Source organism: Protopterus annectens, chromosome 13.part0, assembly GCF_019279795.1.
Source record: "Protopterus annectens isolate FY-2018-M chromosome 13.part0, PAN1.0, whole genome shotgun sequence".
In the NCBI taxonomy this organism is placed as follows: domain Eukaryota; kingdom Metazoa; phylum Chordata; order Ceratodontiformes; family Protopteridae; genus Protopterus; species Protopterus annectens.
Genome location: NC_056747.1, coordinates 442,385,882 through 442,408,992, shown reverse-complemented (window position 1 = coordinate 442,408,992; position 23,111 = coordinate 442,385,882). Strand labels below are relative to the sequence as shown.

The 23,111-nt window shown below is 38.5% G+C and overlaps 1 protein-coding gene across 1 annotated transcript in view; it reads left to right on the top strand.

The window, feature by feature from the left end:
• Positions 1-4,242: 4,242 nt before the first annotated feature.
• EBI3 (Epstein-Barr virus induced 3) overlaps positions 4,243-23,111 on the top strand; it is a 310,262-nt gene continuing 291,393 nt past the window's right edge. Inside the window, exon 1 of the mRNA XM_044054087.1 lies at positions 4,243-4,469. The gene's annotated coding sequence lies outside the window, so the exon portion shown is untranslated. The remainder of the gene's footprint in view (positions 4,470-23,111) is intronic.

The following is a 23,111-nucleotide window of genomic DNA, read 5'->3' as shown; positions in this document are numbered from 1 at the left end:
TTGGATAGGTTGGCGAGTACAGGGGAGGCATACATAAGGGTAGAGTGGAGGTATGATCTTGCAATAGCTACCCTAGCTATTAGATTTAAGGTTGTCTATTGTTATGCCTAGAAGCTTTGTATGGTCATCAGGGTCACAAGTCTTTATGCTTTTTTGCTTTAGAACCATCAGAAACAGTTGCTTAACAGCAATCTTTCTAAACTCATGTATATTATCCAGATACTCCCTTATTTTCTCTTTAGCTTTCTGCAGCTGTGCCTCTTCTTGTTCTCTGAGATCCCCCTTATTCTGCAATACTTTAACTTTGTCAGTCCCTCCAAATATTTCTTGTTACTTCTTTACCATATCTCCTTTGCTTTTATTGCTGCTATATTTTAAACTCCACTTTCATTTTATCTCACTCATTAGCTATAATGTCTGAAGAAATTTCTATCTTCCCTCTCCCTATACCTGAGTGAAGTATTGTGTCAAATGCCTTTGCCAGGTCAGGATAGGTAGTTTGCACTATTTTGCTCTCATCCATGGCTCTAGTGACCTCTCAATGAAGTCCATCAGGTTTAGTAGGCATATCTTGCCTTTGACAAAAACTGAAATGATATGAGTCCAATGTCTGAAGATTTCCTAGGTCTTTGTTTATCAGGTCCATATTAATTCTTTCCATGACCTTGCATATAAGACTAATCAAACTTATGAGTCTTTAGTTCCCTGGATCTGTTGATGAGTTTCCCTTTGGGTAGTGAGGTGACCATTGCAATCTTCCATTTTCTAGGGATGAAGCCTGTCTGGAGGCTGTGGTTGAATACAGATTCTAGTAGGACTAACAGGTCAACTTCATGCTATTTAAGAGGTATCCTGGGATATTATCAGGACTCATTGATGCCGTGTTTTTAGCTTTGGAGAAGGCAGTGAGGACCTATTCTTCAGCTGTGGGATAAATGTTAGAAGGCATTTCCTGGGGGGGGGGGGTAACTTGGGGTGACAGAGGAGTGAAACTGGAACAAAATTTATCAGCCAGCAAATTTGCCATATCCTCCAGTTATATAGGAAGTTCCATTTATTATTAGTTCAGCACAGTGTTGAATGTTCATTCCCCTTATGGTTGTGTACATAACTGAAAAATGCCTTATGGTTATCCTTAGCCTGACAGGTTATTTTGCCTCAAATTTGACTTTGGCGGACTTCATTAGCCCCCAAGTTGCTTGTTGAGGCTGATGAGGGAGTTTTTTTTCTGTTCGAGGGAGTTTGCATTGACAAAATCCAGGAATCTTTGAGCCTGTATGTTAGTGGCTTTTAGATATCCAAGTTTATGGTATAATAAGCTGAAATCACCCATGAATATGGTGTTGCGCTGAATTGTGAGTGACTCCAGCACATTGAAGTATGTGATAGGGCTATTCTGGGTCATAGATGGGGAACTATAGCTAGCAAGTATGTGTTATGGGACTTAACCTAAGGTTAGTTGTGCATCGAGTAGCTCATACCATGAGCATGTCATATTGTTTGACCAGTCTTGAGGTGTGCTTACTTTTTATGTAGATTGATACACCTTCACCTCTTGTCCCTTCTTGTGTGGTAGCTGCTCTAAATGTCTGGAAGGTATTATAGACTTGCACTGCTAGGCTGCCTTCCATGACTTTAAACCATAACTCAGTAAATTCACAAATGTTACTCTCCAGGGTAAGTAGCTCTTCCAGGAAGTGGAGCTTCCTGTTGAGATTCCTAGCACTGAGCAGTAGCACCTTTAGTTTATAAAGTAGAATTTACTATGACAGAAGATTTATCAGACTGGCATTGCTTAAAAAAGGCCAATAATCCAAAAGCCTAGTGTGGACAGGTGCAGATCATCCCTGGCAAAGCAGCATGGTCTGTTAATGATGTCCTCCCAAGCTAACAAATGTTGGCCCCTTAGAATTAAGATAATTGTTAAAGTCAATCATCTTCTGTTTATACTGAGGTATCATCCTTGGAGAACATAGAATGCTGCTTAGTGCTTGGTTTATAACAGCCTAGGACACAATCTGAAGGCTCTATCATCTCTCTCTCTTTGTATAATCCAGAGAGGTGCATCTCAGGTCATTAACATACAAATGGACTATGACAGAGTCATACTTGTGATGCAGTGTGGGGAGTGCATGTATGATCTGGTGGATGCTTGCCCCTGATAGACAACTGACGGTGAGTGTCTTCCTGCTCAGCCTGGTGAGTGGACCATCAGTGTGTCTACAGTAGAGTTTACAATGACCAATATATTGAGTGGTGTGGTAGTTTGTCTTAAGGGCTTAGAGCCTGCGACATTGTGAGATGTGGTTGCATGTGTCCTGGGGAGTGTTGTCTAAAGAGTTTTTATGGTTGCTGAAGACATTGTATTGGAGGCCTTTGAGGTTTGGGCAGATTGCGTTTAAGAGCCTCAGCATATGTGACTTTATGTATCTGAACCATAGTAGGTGTGGTGTGTGTGTGTGTGTGTGTGTGTGTGTGTGTGTGTGTGTGTGTGTGTGTGTGTGTGTGTGTGTGTGTGTGTGTGTGTGTGTGTGTTACTGGCAACCTGTTTGGAGATATCAGTGACTGCATGTGAGAGCTTTGCCTCCAAAGACATTCTGTAATTACATTTCTCACATACTGTTTCAGTCTGCTTAAGAATAAGGTGGTTGTCAGTAAACATGAGACAATTACTACATTCTTTCAGGATGCCCATGTCCACCAGGCTGGCTGCAGAGACAGTAGGAAAGTGCACATCCATGGCTGTGGATCCTCTTTTTTGTGATCTACAAGAGGCAGTGCAAGAGGAGTTTGTAACTAACTAAATTTGGAGTTGTTGGGTTGGAGGGAGGTCTAGGGTTGATCTAAAGCAACACTCTTAGGGTAATTTTTCTCACTGGGCAAACTAGCTGATCAACACACAGCTTGATACTTGAGAAAATAGCAGAGGACTTTTTATATGAACAATTACAACTCTACATGCCTGTGCCTATAAAGGGCACTGCAAACCACTACTGCACTGCTTAGCACAGGTTATAGGAGATGAGCTAGAGAGGAATCAAATCAGTAAACAGTAAAAATACAGCATAATTATGTAAGGCTCAGATCTTGAATCAATTCACAATTCTCTCTCTATTGTGAGTGATAACACAAGACTATGTTCCCCAGACTAAGCAAAATGCAAACAGTAGAAATATAATAAATGAGACTCAGATCCTACACCAATTCACAATTCTCCCACTAGTATGAGGGGTACTACAAGACTAAGATCTCAAACCAAGTTAAAAGTGTTAACTGTTGATTCTTGGTTAAAACAAGGAAAAATACAGAAACAAATAATACATGGTTCAGACTTACACTCTGAATATTGCTTTATACACTAGATTAAACAGTATGATATAAAACAGAGTGTACCTCAAAAGCTTTAAGGATCTAATGGAAGTGCCTTATCAGTCTGAGCTATTGGTGCCTAGCATAATTAGCACTGAGAGGGGTGCCCAATGTCAAATTTATTGCAGGTGTGGGCAGCTAAAAAGCAACCAAGTTTAAAAGCATGACAAGAGCTGGGCAGGTGAGTGGAAAAAAAAAACAAATATCAATGCAGTCAAACAGAAGTTTTAAACTCATTTCTAGCAGAACTTGCACAAAGTACCGCAGTTTTGAGGAAGACTGAGGATAAGAGATTCATACAGCTGCAGAAGCCAGACCACTAGGTACAAAGGAATGTGTAATCTGTGGGTTAAGAAAAAAAGGTAGAATCCTCAGCCATAATTACCCTTAACCATCTCCGTAGCTCCATTCTTCTTTCTCACCTCTGGCCTTTTTGTAACATATTTCTCAAGCACCCTTATTTGGTCAGTCCATTCTTAAAGTACCCTCCTTTTCCTTTTTTGTCAGTTGATATGTTTTACACACATAATAGAGTCAAGAGAAAACATAGGTCCATATCTGCTTTCTCCTTTAAACTCATACAGAGGCACTATTCAATTGCTTGTTTTAGTGAAAACCTCACTCTGCAAGCTTTTGCAGAACTATGCCATTGTTATTTACACACATTGTTTTTTCTGAGATATATTCTGAATTATGCTGTTGCTGTGTGTACTTACTGGTTCCCTACAAGATACTGAGAGACATCTGTTTTCCCAGAATTAACATTACTCCACTGTTGTCTTCTTTCCTCAGTAGGAATTCATTTTTAAACCAATAGTGTGCAAAATAATTTAGAACTGTGTTCTGGCATTTTACCAGAGATCCTTAGTAACACACTAAGGAACTAACTGTTGAGGGACTACTTTAGTAGTTTCAGATGACAGCCTAATAAATATGTTCTTGTTATTAAACATTCCTCAATTCCCCCATGGAGCTGAGTGAACCAACTGCATTTCCTGACCTTATATAATCAACTTTAATTGGCAAACAGACTAGAGTTCATTATCTGATCACTGGGAAAGTTTTCTGTTTCATATCTGCAGACTTAATACAAGACACTGGTAAGTTTTACATTATTTTCTTTGCATTTTTTCTGAAGTGTAAGACATTGCAAATCTAATGTTGTTTTCAGTACTTACTGAAATCATCCTGAAAGTGAGTGTAATTCAATTACTAAAGAGGCATATACAGTAGCTTAATTTCATCTGCATCACAGGAGTTGCAAAAGCCATTTCATCAAAACTAGAGGGGTTACTTGTATTTTTATATGCAAAAATGTTTGGAAACATTTATTCTAAAGGTTGTGTAAGACACAGAACAAGGGTTATCAAATGAATATATTTAACTCTGATACAGATCCTATAGTTTCTTCTTGACTGGACAGTACCATGGATGCCCTAACTTTTATAATTAGAAAATTATGCCTTTATTGTGAGTTAACTAACAGATGTTTCTCACTTGTGTTTTTTTTAATTTCAAAAAGTCTATACACTAAGCAGCTTTCATACATCTTTTATATATCTTTTCAGTTAGAGTGTAATTGCCATTATCTGCAAAAAATGAAACAACTTATTCTGTAAGCATTCCTTTTCCTATTTCCATATTTGGAAAAAACAAGTTACCTGCCTGCTTGTTTCAGTAAATGATAGGTGTATGATAATGGATTCCAGGAGGACGTACACAATGTGTATATTTTGGTGCAACGGATAAGCATACTTATGGTCTGGCAGTGTAGCAGCTGGACAAGGCTATGCGTCTCACTAGGCTTTATCCTGCAGTTCTGAGTTTGTTCCAAAGTCTCCACGTCCATACTGTGTCTCTCTAGGCATATATTTAACCAGACCAGTGCTCATAAACTCTTCCTTCAAAGTGACAGTGATACTTTGTGCGCTTATCTAGTTAATAAAATAAACATGATAATCGTATATGTGGAGTATGCCCCAAAAGGAAACAAATGACAGTTTGTGATAATGTGCAGGTTTATGAGTCTTCTGAGCTTACTTTGATTCAGGAAGGAAATATCTAGAATGCCCATGCTGTTGTAACTGCTAAATGTGTGCATACTTTAGAATTACCCTGAATCCCATAAGGTATAACTGATAAACGTATAGTATTTTACAATTACCCTGAATCCCATAAGGTATAACTGATAAATGTGTGCATGATACTTTAGAATTACCCTGAGTCCCATAAGGTATAACTGATAAATGGGTGTATGGTACATTATAATTACTTTGGATCCTAAAATAAAATAGATTGTGTACCCGTTGCAAGCGATAAGTTTGTGATACTACAGAGCTATACTCTGTTCCAAGGGAGGTATGCTATGCCCCATTATGGTGTAACTGTTAAGAACCATCTCATTTTTTGAGCTAAACGACTATGCTACGTGGCAATGCATGTGTAACTGATTACTTTATTGTATATTACTTACCTGTCACACACATCTTTATTTATTTTATGCATTATCTATTTGTTAACAAGTAAACCTCCCAAAAGTGCCTCTTTCCAAAGTAACCTAGGAGCACTAAGTGACTTTTGGAGTCACAAAGCGTGCACATGGAAAGTAATGAATCAGGTCCAGTATGAATAATTGCATCTCATTTATTTATGCACAGTTATTTGAACCCAAAACATCTACAGCTTTAGAGGTCTCTAGTCAAAACCGCAAAATCTCTGAGGTTGCAAAACACAAAATACATTTTTTACTTTTGTCCTTTGTGGTGCAAGCCCCTATAGATAGACAAAGAGAGAGAGAGGGATACATAAATGAGACAGAGATGCACTAATTCTATGATCACACAAACTTTAAAAAGAGGGAGTAAGTGAGTACAAAGCAGGACTCACTTTCTTCTTCTCCACTTCTAACTACCATGACGTAGCATCAGCAGTATTGGTCAGCTAGTCTATGACAAACAGTAGGGCTCCTGATGAACTTAATGCCAGTATTATACGGTTAGGCTAGTTATCAGTTATCAGCCATAATCTTCTGCACTATACTGTCAGATAATATGAAATAAACTATTCTGGTTTTAGCACAAATCATTTCTGGAGTTTACAGGGTTATATTCTTAAAGAAATATTCCTTACATCAGAATATGTAAGCCCCTTGATGGCATAATTAGATGTGTGATACTGTTGAACTATCCTGTGTTTTTGCAAGACGTGTGCTATATGCATCTGTGTCTGATGTGACTGGTAGGAGTGAGCTACTCTAGAATTACCATGTGTTCCATGCAGAGGCACACTGCATTGCTTTATTGGTGTAATTGACATGCATGTGATGTGTCATGACCTAGCCTGTGTTTCAGGGGTAACTAATAAATGCACAACATTCCCTTAACGTTCATATTTCAGAAGGAAGCATGCTATGTGCCTACGTTTAATGCAGTATGTAAAACTGCTAGTTGCTCTGGATCCTAGGATTCCATTTCATATTACTGATATAGCTGACATCTTTGTATAAGAAGTGCGAGACCCAGAAGTTTGAATTCTGCCAACTTCAAAAATGTAATGCAGCTTGAAAACAAGTACAGAAAATCTCACATTTTGCATAATATCATCACCACCTACTGTGCAGCTGTGCCCCCCGCCTTTATATACAGTGGATATAAAAAGTGTACACACGCATGTTAAAATGCCAGGTTTTTGTGATATAAAAAAATGAGACCAGAATAAATAATTTCAAAACTTTTCCCATCTTTAATGTTACCTATAACCTGTACAATTCAATTGAAAAACAAACAAATCTGTTACGGGAAAAAATATAAAAAATAAAAAACATACAATAAGCTGGTTGCATAAGTGTGCACACCCTTAAATTAATACTTTGTTGAAGCACCTTTTGATTTAATTACAGCATTCAGTCTTCTTGGGTGCACACCTGCCATCAATTAAAGAGACTCTGATTAACCCCAAATAAATTTCAGCTGTCCTAGTAGGATTTTCCTGACATTTACTCAGTTGCCTGCTACAGCAAAAGCCATGGTTCACAGAGAACTTAGAAAGCATCAAAGGGATCTCATTGTTGAAAGGTATCAGTCAGGAGAAGGGTACAAAACAATTTCCACAGCATTGGATATACCATGGAACACAGTGAAGACAGTCATCAAAAAGTGGAGAAAATATGGGACAACAGTGACGTTGCAAAGAACTGGATGTCCCTCTAAAATTGATGAAAAGACAAGACAAAAACTGGCCAGAGAGGCTGCCAAGAGACCTACAGCAACACTGAAGGAGCTGCAGGAATTTCTGGCATATCCGCAAGTCAAGCTCCACTCAAGTAACCCACATGCACGACCTCAACCTGGTCTGTGACATCACTAGGACTTGTTGGCGGGACAGATTTGTGTCCCAATGACTCCCCCATCTGTGGAATAGGCTGCTTCTCCACGTGAATCAGAGTACCTCATTATGCCTTTTTAAGTGCAACCTGGATAACTGGATGGGAAACAAAAAATACACCCCTGGGATTCCATCTGTGTCCCTTCTGGACAGGGGCTTTGGGTGCTGATTTGTCTAAACATGAGCTGAACTCTTGGCTAGGTTTATACTGGCCTCAGAGCCAATAGCCTAGTAGCTTCCTATGATCCTACAAAAAAGTTTATTACAAACCAAATTAGGCAAACTTCAGAATTATCAGTGTTATAAAAATGATTTTACAAAACAAAGTAAATATCACTCAAACGTATTAGAGGTTTCTGATTAACATATCATTTATTTCCTTAAAGAAAATAAAAAAGAAACTCTCCTGCAAAAATGCCAGCAGCCAGGGGCATAGAAGGATAAAGTCCTGACTATGGCTCAGGTGATCTGAACTTGGTTAGTAGCAAAGAGAACTTGACTGATCTGGCAAGGGAGGATAGACATGCTCAGACTTAGTGCAATGGTACAGGGAAGCCAGCCATAATTCTTGATAGGAGAGTCATGAATGCAAATGTGTGGCCTGGAAGTAGCCATTAGGCTGAAGTCACTGTCTACTATCAGCCTTCGATGTGAGTGTGTAGAAGCATGCATTCATTAGGCTAAGGCATCATGGGCCTCTGGGATGATGTGGCTTACATGTCTCCCTGCTTGACGTGAGGTTAAGCTACTATAAACACCCTCATTACCAAGAAGTACACAAGGGTACAAGCAACTCTCTTGTGAGCCTGAATAATTGCCCCTAGGGATGGTTCTCACTACTATGCTATACCATAATTACCAGGGACCTCCATAGTACGGGGGAATGAATGAATGGGCTGAGTCCAATTAGGGGAGACTTGATGGACACATCGATGAAGACAAAAAACACATAGAAAAAATTTCTGCTCATCCACTGCATCTCAGTTTTTGGAAGACTTATACGTTGATGTTTCTACACAATAGTTCTGAAGTCAAAAAGCATTTTGATTTACTTAATGTTTTATTTTTTTTTTTTAACCAAATCAATATTATGCAAAGTCCTATCAGCATAGAAAATAATTTCAAGAAACTGGAAAAAAATATTTTCCTTCTTCTAATGAATTTGCATGTGTATTACACATTACATAAATAAACTATTATTAAGAGTAATCTGTTTTAATAAACATTTGCAAAATCTAGGTATAATACTAGAAAAATAAAAATGTGGTGTACCAATTAATAAGAATGAAACTCCTTGTACAACTTTCTATAATTTTATATCTTAGTCTGCTTCCTCCCTATTTTGTATTCATATAGCATTTGTGCTTCATTTTAGGTTTTTTATACAATATATATTCCCATTCACAGTTTATTCAAACCAATTAAGATTTACATAATTCAGTATTATTTTGCCATCTCTTATTGTATGCCATAGTGTTTTAACTGAATATCTACTGTTTATCTTTAAAACTGTAATAAAAATCTGAACAAATATACATATTCTTGTGCAAGGTCATTGAGATTTTTTTAACTTTTCCCCAATTTCGGAATATATTCTACTACAAATTCATAAATGGGAGCACTTTCTGCAGCCTCTTCAATCATGAATTAAACTGACAGGCCTTCACATTCTATGACAGTACTGCAATTCAAAAGTCAGGAACCCAAAGATCTGGGTAGTTCCATGAAAGCAGGTAAGTTATGATTAATAAATTTGAAGTCATCTGTTAAAATGACTTGCTAAAGCCCCTAACATATTTTAAGAATGGAACTAATTGTTCTGAACTGTTCTACCATCCCATTAGTTGATATTTGGCAAACAGCAGTTTTCTGTTTTCTCTCTCTCAGCAATTTTGCAGCTAAATGAACACCATTATACCAGTCTGCTTCTGGTTGCTCTCCTCTCTGTTTGCCACTATGTGTAATGCATAGACTTTTATTAGATTACTAACAGTCAATTACCTTAAGCACTGGGAAAGGGAAAGCTGCTCTGTATTAAACTCCTTAGCTGCTATATGAGCTACTTCTGAGATGGGTACAACTCGAATTTCAGCACAGGTATCACACTTTCCACATTAAATTGCAAAAGGAAGTATTTTTTCGTTCTAATCCTAACTGTATTCCATTCACTGATCTGCCTGGCCCTTATTTTTGACTCATTAGATGTATTATTAGGTCAGTATAGGTAAGATTAAAAGACAGCTCCTGCAGAATGCTAGATAAAAATAATATTAAGTGAGCCATAGGTTGTGTTGGGAAAATTTGGAATTGATATGGTAGGAGTAACACGACACTGGTCAATAGACACAGAGATGGGATATACTTCCTCTGGAAGCACACAAGTTTAATATACTGGATAGGGAAGGCAATGTAGAGCAGGAGAAGATATATTTATGGAAGTAGTAGTTGTTGAGAGCTTAGTAGAATAACGAAAAAAAAAATGGAGGAAATAAACATTAGTAATGAAGCAAGGGAAAGAAACAACACATAAGTCACAAACAAATACACTGAACAGAACACTGGATGCAAAGGTAAAAGATGACAACAGGCTAAAGGAAAGACTTAGGAGAGTAGGCCAGTAAGGGATCCGAACCTACCAGGGTTCATAGGTAGGTACTAGGCTATTGGCCCTAGGGCCTATGTAAGCCTAGCCAAACGGTACCCTGGCTTTTGCCACCCAAGAAAATGATTTTCCTGTGCCCTTGTCAAGCAGAGCCACAGAAGTGATCCCCGGGGTGAATTTCCTATCTCCCATCCAATCATCAAGATTTTTCTTGAAGAGTGCTAATGAGGAGGTTTGTTTGATATAGATAAATAGTTTTCTCCAGAGTATGGGAAGTCTCTGAGACAGGAATCTATCCCTCCAGCATGTTCTGTTTATTGTGGTGACAAGGTTTACGTCCCTAGAGCGTGTAGCTCAGAGGGATTGGGATTTCTTTATGTGCAGCTCTGGGTTTGACATAGCTTTGTATGTTAGGCAGAGATCGCCTCTGAGTAGGCGATATGCGACAGAGTAAAGCTGGAGTTTTTTGAGAAGGTCTGCGTAGGGCATCTGTTTGAGGCCGGTAATCCTCTTTGTGAGGTATTTCTGTGGCCTTTCCAGTTGTAGATGTCTTGTGAGGTACATACCAAAAGGGGCGTTGTACTCTATAATAGGTTTAATAAGTGATGAGTAGAGGGGAACAATGACCTCTTTTTTCCTGGATGAGAAACCTTTTGTGATGAGGTGTGCCATGTAGAAGGATTGCCTGACTACTGTGGCGATGTGATTATCCAAGGAGAGACTACTGTCCATCTGTGTCCCAAGGTCTCTTATCACACTTTCGGTGTTAAGTAGACTACCGCCTATGTGGTAGTTCATGGGTACAGAGTTTTTACCAAAAGGGATGACAATGCACTTTTTGGCATTGCACTTGAGGCCATGGCTTTGACACCAGGCATCTGTCTCAGTGAGGCCCTTTTGTAGGATATCCACATCATTAGGAGATTTGATTATGGCTCTTAGTTTGCAGTAATCTGTGAACTTTGTTAGCCAAAGACCTTCTCTGTTAGCCTGTACGTCAGAGAAGTAGATACCAAACAGGAGAGGACCTAGGACTGAACCCTGTGGTACTCCACTTGTCACTGATCTGAAGTTGGATTTAGAGTCTGCTACTTTCACAGTGTGGGTTTGGTCAGTGAGCCAGTTGGCAACCCATCTTCTGACATAGGGATTTATACCTAGTTTAGTGAGTTTGTCTATAATTCCAGAGTGGGGGATGGTGTCGAAAGCCTTGGCGAGATCTTGATAGGCTGTGTATACCACCTTACCCTCATCTACAGCTTTGGTGACCACTTCAAAGAAGTCTGTCAGGTTTAGGAGACATGATCTGCCTTTTACAAACCCAAACTGGGTAGGGTCCAGAGTTGGGAGATTACCAATGTCATTGTTTATAAGTTCCATGATGATACGCTCCATAGCCTTGCAGACCAGGCTAATGAGGCGGTAGTTCCCAGGGTCCGTGGTGGGTCCCCCTTTGTGGAATGGGATAACCGTTGCTGTGCACCATTCAGTGAGCACAAAGCCTGAGGTGAAGCTATGACTGAACATGGTACTTAGGTGGGGTGCCAGTTCATTCTGTAGTTCATGTAGAATGCAGTCTGGGATGTTGTCAGGTCCCATGGATGCTGTGTTCATGGCTTTGGAGAGTGTGTTTTTTACCTGTGCAGTCATGATTACAGGTACTTTGCATTCTTCCAGTATAGAGATGGGCCCTTTAGGGGATGAGAGAGGGGTAAAGTTAGCACTGAACCTATCTGCCAGGATGTTGGCAATATCAGTTGGTTCTGTATATTTAGTGCCATTGTGCTGTAACTCAGAACAGATCTGAGTGTTGCCATTGAGATTCTTGACATAGCTATAGAATGCTTTGTGGTTGTCTTTAGAATCAGTGGTGATTTTGTTTTCGTGACTAGCTTTGGAGGATTTTATGAGGGATCTCAGCTTCTTACTGAGGCTGACCACGGAGTTCCTCCAATCATGGGATTTTACTCTTTTTTTGCAACAGTTTCTTTCTTCTGTTGTAGAGTTTGTTTATAGCAGGGGACCACCAGATTGTCTTCCTTTTTTTGGAGGATAGCATCTTGGTTCTGTTAGGGATTGCACGATCCATGCACTCGTGTAAGTGCTTATAAAGTGCAATTGTATAGGATTCAGCAGTCGTATCTCTATTGTCCATCAGCATGGGTGTCGTGAAGTTTGACACTTCTGTCTTAAGAAGCGTGAAGTTGGCTTTGGAGAAATTTTTTTATGGTGGTTTCCCTAATTGAGGGGGGGGGGGGCTGGGATGTGGATGTCTAGGGTGATTTGCTTATGGTCGGATCTGATTAATGAGGAATTGACCTCTGGTGTGGAACACCAGTTGCCCATGTTGGTAATGACCAGGTCTAGGATATTGCTGCCCCTGGTGGGGGTGTGGATAAGTTGATCCAAGGCATTGGAATTTATGAATTCCAGAAAAAGTTGAGCACAAGAGTTGGTACATGAGTAGTTTTCCCAGTTAATGGTGGGGTAGTTGAAATCGCCCATTATTAGGGTGTTAGGTTATACCCTAATATTTTCCAGTGTATCAAGAAATGAGGAGTGGGAATCCTGGGGCATGGTGGGGGATCCGTAGCAAGCTACAATTGTCATTGCGGTCTTGCCCAGAGTTAGTTGCACTTGGATAATCTCAGATGCATTATGCTGAGCAACTAGCCTGGAGGTGTGGATATCCTTAATGAATATGGACACACCTCCGCCTTTAGTGCTTCAGTCCAAGTTAGGTGGCCAAAAGGTGTGGTATGAATTATAGCCTGGTAATGCAGGGGTGCTCTCTGGAGCCTTGAACCAGGTCTCTGTCACTGCACAGATGTCGATGTTCTCCATTTTAAGGAGTGCCTCGAGTGAGTGCATTTTGAGGTTTAGACTTCTAGCATTGAGTAGCATGACCCTCAGATTTTGCTTGCTTGTACCTGTTACGGTGGTGAATTTGTCATTTGAATCTTGCCTAAAAAAGGCACTATATGGGTGGCAAGATCCTTAGCCAGTATCCGGAATCCCAAGGGCGACAGGTACAGGCCATCTCTGGCAAAGCATCGTGGTTTGTCAATCATGTCATCCCAGGCAGACAGATACTGGACCCCCTTAGAATGACACCAGAAGCTTAGCCAATTGTTGAAGTCAATCATTTTGTCCTTGTACTGTGGTATCATTCTGTGTGATGGCAGGATGCTACTCAGGGCTAGGGTCATACCTGCTTGGGCTACAAGATCAGAAAACTCCTCCATGTCTCTTTTCATGTAGTCCAGGGAGGTATGTCTCAGGTCATTCACACCAACATGGACAATGACAGAGTCATATTTGTACTTGCTGTGGAGTGACCCGAGTGCATGCATTATGTGGCGGATCCTGGCACCTGACAGGCAGATGACCGTGACTTTCTCCTTGTTTAGCCTGGTGAGTGGAACATCAGTGTGCCTGACTATAGAGTCACCTATGACTAGAGCGTTAGGTACGATGTTATGCCTTATGGACTGTGGTTGAGTGGCACACTGAGTCTGTGGGCTATGTGTCATTTGGGTTGTGTTGGGGGGTGGAGGTTGCTTGTGTTTCTGTTTTGGAGGTCCCTGTTGCTTGGGTAGATTTTTTTGAGAGCCTCCACGAATGTAGGTGTGTGTTTTGTGTTTCTATGTGTGTGTTTTGGTGGTGTAGGTTTTGAGGGACTATGTGATGAGTGTGGTGTGGTGCAAGTGTTTACCTTCTCCTCTTGACTGTCTAGTCCAGTCTTGGGTGAAGAGAGCTTTGCTTCCAGTTTGGTTATATAAGTGCATCTCTCACAGGTTGTACTGTTGGGTGGTAGGAGGATAGGGTTGTCTGTCTACATGAGGTAATTGCTGCATTGCCCCAAGATACCCAGATTCATCAGGTAGACAGGAAAAAACATCAGGAGCTGACCATTAGACATGCCTGGATAGATGCTTATTTATTAAGTACTAAAAACTGTTTTCCTCTAGACAAGTGAGGAAAGTTGAGTGCTGTAGTAATTTGTAGCTTATTTAGTGCTTACAGTGAGTTCTGAACAAGTGCTGAGCCAAAAAAAAAATGATTTGAGTGCTGAGACTAGAAAACTGGCTAGTTCTAAGAAACAAAATTAAGATAGAAGGCTTCCCTCCAACACAGAAAGGCTTGTGGGCTCAGAAAGGGGAGAGGTGCCAAAGTGGGAAGGGCCACAGCGACTACGGAAAGACAGAGAAAGAGATATGAAGATGACTAGAGGCAGACTAGGGAAAATACTACTGAATGTCATGGGAGCAAGGGCCAGGTGAACTAAAACACCTGCATGGTTATACAGTGTATTCAGTAACAAGTGGACGTTGCCATTGCACTGAAGATGGTCGATAGCTGTACAAGGCAGGGTTCAGGTGGGAGCCATGTGAATACAAGCAGGTTAGGTTTACACCAGCCCTAATAAAAGTAACACAATACTCATAGGATGGTTAATAAAATTTATGTCCTTTAGCAAACTTAGAAAAGAAAATAATGGCATCACAAAAATTCTAGTTCTAGGACTAAGTGATAGGAACATGGATCTAATTCTGCTTATGTGATCCTCCTAGATTAAGACATCAGACACAAACCAAATAGGCTGCTAGAAAACTGAGATGCATAGGAGTGTGTTCTACGTTGATAGCAAGAGTTGGAGTAGACTCTGTTGACAGCAATGTGACAAACAGGGTTCATCTAGCTCTGCTTTTGGGCCTATACCATTTTTTTTTGTGTTATGGTCTGGGAAACGGCAGCTGAGAGTCCGTGCCAGGAAATGCAGGGTTATGCACACTATAGATAACAACCCAATGATTATATATGACATTGGAAGGTGGCAATAGACAAAAGAAAAGTATTTTAAATTTTATATAGCTCTAAAGCTGAACCACACAGTGCAAAGCAAGGAGTGAGTACTGGGTCAAAGGCTGTCAAAATGCTAGGAAGTATGAACTCCTAAGATTTTATTTATTACTTAGTACTGCATCTCTTACCCACAATTTCCAAAGGTGGTAAAAACTAATATGTGTAACTGTGAAGCTGTATTAGTTACTGTTAGTTTATAGGTTTGTGGGTAATTACTAGGCTGATGACCATAAGGGGTCTTTTTAAGCCTACCCTTGCTTTCCAAAACTGAGAATCAAAACCTCTGTCTTGTGTTCTGTCTTGTGTTTGTGAGGTAAGCACCTTAACTATTGTGTCATTCCTCAATTTCTGACCCTGGTTAATACACAGGCATGATAAATACATCATTGTACATTTTAATGTTTTTTTAGTAGCTGGGGAATGTGTAAAATATGTTTAACAGACTACATATGAACAAAGATAAAATTAATATAAACTGACGTAATGTAATGCAAGCAGCACTGCACCCTTCAGAATTCTGAAATTCTCAACAAAAGCTGCCGCTGTGATGCAAGGAGATGGACCCATGATTGTAAACCCCAGTAACCTGGGATAAATAAGTCTACATGGCAAAGGAAATGGTTAGGGTCTATATTAAATCAGCAAATGCTTAAAAAAGTGAATGCTTATTTATCGACCCCATGTAAGTGAAAGCTTACAATCCCGAACACTTGGAACAGCAATTTTTTTCCCAGGGAAAAAAAATCGCAGTTCCACAAAAAAAAAAAAAAAAAAAAAAAAAATGAAAACTTCAAAACATTACATAAAGTAGGGGGCATCACCCCCCCCACACCCCCCTACTTAAATATATCAACTCCGAGATCACACTACAGTGAGGAAAATGGCAAAGTAACTGAGGCAGCCAAGCGATTTCTTTCCCAGGGAAAGAAATCGCTTATATGCCGTTTCGCTATTTTGCTGTTTCGTGCTTTCAAGTTTGATCAAGACACATTTGAAGGATTGCATCTTTGATTATATAATAGGAATTTCATATATATATATATATATATATATACATTTGTAATTCATCTGCTTTCTCTACACTTAATCAAGTAACTTCACTTCTGGATATGTTTTACCAATAGATAAATGTCCAAAGGAAAAGAAAATCCTTAAAAAATTACTAATGATTACAATAGGTATTTTTGCAGGAGTCAGACCCCACCCACCCTCATATGAGAGGCTTCCACCCATATACCTGTTGTGGCTGCAAAACCATGGGGAAAGGAGAAAAGCTGTAACACATTATACATTGGTGTTGCAAAAACATCAATCTCACTGCCATTGCATAAAAGTAAATACTGTTAGAACCAAACTCCTACTCTAAAAACACAAACACAAAATTCATACAAAATAAATCACACTCTTTCTAATTAAAATTCACAAAATAACAGAGACCAAAATGCAATAAAAACCTACCTGAATAAAAAAAATCGTACTTAAAACTAAAAGAAAGGCCGCCACCTCCTAATTACAAAAAAAAAGCTATACCATAAACTCAGTTTGGTTAATAAGGTCAACAAGTTGGAGATACTAGCTCTCCAGTCTGGAAACAATTAAGGTCTAGACCTAAAGCCTGCATGCCCCTGCAAAGGGGATGAAGCCCGATCCTCAAGCCATTGGGATGAGGGAACTCCCTTTAATATTATGCAAACCTATAAAAGGAGGTCATTGTCCCACTGTACTCATCCCTCATTAGACCCATTATAGAATACAATGCCCCATTTGGTATGTACCTCTCAAGACATCTGCAACTACTAGAAAGGCCACAGAAATACCTCACTAAAAGAATCACAGGCCTAAAGCAGATGCCCTACGCTGACCGCCTGAAAAAACTCCAGCTATACTCTGTCACATATCGTCTACTCAGAGGCGATCTTTGCTTAACATACAAGGCCATGTCAAACCCAGAGCTGTTGGACATGCTACACTTAAAGAAATCCCAATCCCTCAGAGCCACATGCTCCAGGGATCTAAACCTTGTCATCACAATAAACAAAACATGCTGGGGGGATAGGTTCCTGACCCAGAGACTCCCCTGACTCTGGAATAGATTGCCCATACATGTCAAGCAGAGTGCCTCTTTGGTCCTCTTCAAAAGGAACCTTGACGAATGGATGGGAGAAAGGAAATTCACCCCGGGGATCACGTCAGTCGCCTTGCTAGACAGGGGTCCAGGGAAATAAATAGTGTGGGAAGAAATAGCCAGGGAATTGTTATGGCTAGGCTTGTATAGACCCTAGGGCTGATAGCCTAGTACCAACCTATGAACCTAAAAGGGACGATGCAGGTAAGGACACAAATAACTCCATAGCTTCCTGGATGATAGCTTCCTCCAATCAGCTGTTGCCATCTTGGTGGGGATACCTCATGCACTGGGAAAACCTGGGTTCAAGACTCTTATCAGGGGGTGATAGTTGACAGGCATGGAGGCAAAGAGCAAGCAGAACAAAAACGGATGCTTATAATAAGTGCCATATAATTTCCTGAATTTAGTTATTGTGTTTACTGTGCATACTGAACTATTTCTGATCATAACAGCAAGACATAAAATTATTCAAAAGTTGTCTGTCATAAAAGAAACAATGATCAGCTATGAGTGAAAATATATCTTTTTAGCTGATTAACTAGAGCAGTCTAGGTTTATATAAGGTGAGTGTCACAAGTTTAATTTTTTAGCTACACATACCCTAAACAATGCAAACACATTAGAAATGCCTTATTATCCTATAGTTTTCAAATAAGAAAAGCTCATTTTGCTGAAAGGATGTTAAGAAATGCACAGTTTTATTATCCCTTAACACATATTACCTCAGTTAATTGTTTTAACTGTGCATTGGTAAATTTGCTTGTCTACACATACCAACAGCTATAGATAAGGTTAGGTCTGTATCTCATACTAGCCTGCCACTTGTTTGATACTTTTGAAGCAATAATTTATTATATTAATTAATCATACAACTCAAATAATTTAATCTTTACCTTGATTCTTCAGCTCAGCACCTTGTTCATCTATAGTCTCTGCAGAATATTGTCCCCTTGTTAAAAAATAACAGATAAATGGCATTACTTTTAGTCTAAAACACAAATCCAGTGGCTATAATGTTATCAGCGAAACCAAATAAAAATAAAGATAACCTCGGAAGAAGTGATCACCAGACTGCATAAATCTCTAAAAAGAAAATGTATTGAGTGCTTTCGTCCTGTAATAGGACTTCCTCAGAATAAAACCATACCACCGCAACCTGTCCTTTTATACAGAACATTCCTAATTAAGATCAATTAAATGTGCTAATCACTTAAATTATTCAATAAAAACTAACAAGAACCATACCTATCAAGTAATAATAATAATAATAATGATATATAAATTTATGTAAGACAATAAAACTGTTATTCATAAACTGAAAACATCTTAACACGAACTTGTTGAAACCCCTCCTAAACTCTACAATTTCATAGCATTTAATTTTGTTAATAGTTAGATGGACAAAAACTAATTTAATCTTGGAGTGTTATTAGCATTTAGCCTAAGTTGCCAAAAAAATCTTTGTCTTCTAGCTTAGTTTGCCATTGTCTTCCTCTAAGGTTTGGTGTATTTTTTTCAAGTAGCCCAAATTGAAATCTGTCAAATTGAGTGAATGTTTATAGGTTCATAGGTTCATAGATTAGCACTAAGCTAACTGCCCTTGCGAGCCTTTTTAAGCCCTTAAATTATCCCTTGTGAGACTCAAACCCTGCACCTTGTGTTTATAAGACAAACACCTTAACCATTAGGCCACCCTCCCAACCCCTATAGTGCATTATTGTCATTTTTGTTCTTAATATCATACACATAGCCATATATTCCATTACATAACTTTTTTTGCCTTGCCCACATAAAATGCTGGGCAATTCTAGGATTTTGCTAAATACACCACCCTTTTGTTTTTTGAAATGGATATGTAGGTCTCTGTATTGTGCAACGTATTCAACATCACATTGGAATAATCTAAAGAGTTAAACAAAACTGTCCCATCTCCCTTATCAGAGAACTGGAACTATCTTTACATAAAGTAACCACTAATGAACAAAAAATGGCACACACGGAGCTGGAGAGTAGCTGATGCAGTAAAAACAAGGATGATATCACCAGTAGATTCAAAGTACAAGCAATTTATTCCACACAAAGTATATGCACAAGCTATCCAGCTCCGTGTATGCCATTTTTTATTGATCTTTACGTAAATCATTCAATAACTTCCTTTCCTGTGTGGTTAGTTACTCTGATAATGCTGATTTTTGTTAACCTTGTCTAACAAATAAATATCATCCATTACAGCTTTCTCAAAAATATTAAGTAAGGGGTGTAGTTGTGGGTTAAAGGTGCTTTTGTTTTTGGCCTGAAATTTGCCAGTTGTTCTGTTTACTGTATCTACCTTGCCACCCCTTTTCGCATGAAGAAATAATTCTAAATTTAATTTTCTAGTGAACAATTTTAACTCAGCAAGGCAATCATCAACATCAAAACCATGTGACTAAATACATTTAAAGCCCTTTTAAAAAAGGCTAAATGCTCTTTAGTAATGGGAAGATGGGTATAGTTGAAAATGTTGTAACCCTTGTAAGTAAACATGACACCATCATTAACAATATTCAATATCTCTCCTCCCTCTACCATCTCACAATATTTCTTTTCTTTGTAATGTATAAAATTCTTCCTGCTGTTGTGACCTGAGTCTGGATCCTGTTTGGATCTGTTTGCCAGCCACTCTGATCTCTGAATTGCTGGAAAATCTCCATGGGCAAGATTGTTAAAGGCCCCCAAAGCTTCAACGCCACCCCTGTGTGAATCCTACTGGAAGTTTGCAACTCTGTTATCATTAGTCTCAGATTTCTGCTCTGTACTAATGGGTATTTTGCAATTCTTTTGTACCGCATTAAACTCTACCCTTCTCAGGTTGGGGTATGCTGCTTTCTTCAGATATTGTTACTTTTCTCTAAAAATTTTTTTTTAATAAAAATGTGCTATATCTTCTGTCCACCTTATAAAACACTCTGTAATAAAAATGTTTATACTATTCAAAAATTAGATCCTGCTGGATCTTCATATTCAACCTTTCAGCTTCATTCAACAAGGACATAATATTTTTCTCATTATATTTAATTAACAATTCTAGTAATTCCAGACTATGCTGGTCAAACATTTCTATAATATAGTGTCCTGTTGGCCTTACCCATCCTATGGTTCATAATTATAATTATATTTTACCCCTAATGAAAATAATTGGGATCATACCATAGATAATTTGAGAGGACCCATGCATGGGATAAAGCATTTAGGAGTTACATTTATTCATTAGTAGTACGGGGGCAGTCTTGGGGTAAATTTTCTGATTCCCATCCAAAAATCTAAGTTGTGCTTGAAAATTCACAGGGATGAACTTTGTTTTATGTGGATAGGGAGTATGTTCCATAGATGTTGTATCCTCTGCAAAATAAATTTGTCCCTCCAAACCATTCTATTGATATTGCAGAAGAGATTTAGATCCCTAGACCTAATAACTTGTTTCACTGTTTTTAATAGTTGCCTTAAATTTTCATTTCACTGTCTGTATAATTTTAATTTGGCGTCACCCATTTTCTTATCTTTCCTTTTATCTGCTTTCTCTCAGAATAAAATAACATACAACTCCACCAACAAACATGAGAAAAAAGTGTTTTTATTAAGACAACTAAATAAGAAGTGAAATTGTGAATAGCCAGATATTTTAAATTGGGAAACATTGACTGATAATTTAGGAACAGGATAATTCAATAAAAAATCAATAAAGAACTTCAATAGAAAATTAGAAAGATCTAAAAAAATGATAAATTTAAATTAAAAATATGAAGATAGAAGTTTATACTTTGTAGACAAGGAGTAAAAAAATATTCACTGTGTCAGCTATACCAGCCATTTATAAACATATAAAATCACAATGATTTAGTTTCTTTGCTTTTAACACACACTTAAAACTGATATCAACCATCATATCAGTACATTTATAGTAGTCATCAAATTCCAGCTGTCCCCATGTGGGGGTCTTTATCACCATACCACCTTACTTATAGATCCTAACCTCACAATCACATAGTCAAGTAGAAGGTATGAAATCTGCAGAGCGTATTTAGAATAACACATCTCAATTTCAGCACAAGGGGTACTACTGTGTTTTAAGAATAAAATAGCAACTCACTTATGATACATTGCTTCTGTGGGATTTTTACAACTACCAACATTAAAACTATATGTTAACACAACATGCTTCACCTTTACCTGTAGTAAGTGCATGAATTAAGAATGGTGCACAGATGATACTAGTGCGCAATGCTGACTCATAAATTTAGGTCAGTATTCTGCTAGCGGTGTTACAAACTGTACCTCAGGGGTGTTTGGCCACTTGGTGTTACCAGTTAGCTTTCAGTCACAAATTGATAAAGCTGAGTGACCACATTGTCCACAGATTGAAAAGGTTATTTCCCTTTTGCTGAGTTACAAAATTCTCTTCATTGCTCACAGCTGGAGGTTTTGAGTTAGACTAGGTATTTTTTGTATCCTTTAATAGGTGCTTTAGAATGTGTCATTGAGGGGACAAACATTTCCCACACATTTAAATATTATTCTTAACTGACAGGTAGACATCCTTGAGTTTGTGTTTGGTGAGTTTCTTGTTTTACAATCCCACCATATCTTCTAGCTTATAGAAAAACAATGCAGAATTCACAAGACAGTGCACAGCTTCTTCATTTGTACTAAATAACCTGAGACCTGTAAGCCTGCAGACATTCAGCTTACCAGGATACAGCAATGAAGACATTATACTCTTGGATTTAAGCATTTCAGTTGGAGTCAAATATTATTTAATATGCCATATGGGAGCTGAGTAGCTATTATCTGGTATAACATGAGCCAGACTCTTTGAAGGACTTTTTGTTTTGTCCAAGGAGATTGCAAAATAAGCTGCTTGCCTCAGCATAACATACACATGCTCATGATTGTCCACGGATTTTGTGGAGGTTTACCTAGCTTGGGAAAAAGATATCTATAAGCCCTATCAGATAGGATATAGTTTCTGTACTTTTAACACATCTGGAAAGAATTTATAGAGAACTTGCATAACAGCTGCCCTTGCTAGGGTTCTCTAAATTAAAATATTATTCCTTCTGTTTCTGTTTTTTATATCATCACGTTTTTGAAGGAGATGTAGGACAGGAAAACTGTCTGGATCATGTACTCTTATGTCCTAACAGTCAACTCTGTTATACTGATTTCAAGAACTGGTGCTCACAAACAAGTGGCTTTACCAAATTAAGTTTATTAGTTGTGGCAATTATGGGACATTTCCTGAAGTGTGACATAAGTCTGAACAGCATCCACAGGAGAACAAGTTTTACTAGAATTTAAGGACAATGAAGTTTTGGTAATTTTTTTCAGTAAAGAAAAAAATATCTATGAGCCCTGTCAGTTAGATTGGGTATATTTTTTGTTTGTTAACACATCAGATACCATAAATTATGATATTGTTCCTTCCAATTCTGTTTTTATACTTTACAGCTATATTATCTAACCTGGAATTTTCTCTCTTCTTTGAAAAAAGCATGGCTTTAAAAGGTTATATAAAACTTAAAATTTCAAAATAGTACTGATAAACCCCTTACTATACAATGACCCGCCATTAATATTCAAAAACGTGCACACTGATTGGTCAGCATGCACGTTGTAAATCAGAGTTATAGTAATGGAAGAAGGTCCGGTCGCCCGGACTTTTTCCATTACTATAACTCTTTTTTTACAGCAACGGAGAACCCAAGATCTCCATTGCTTCACACT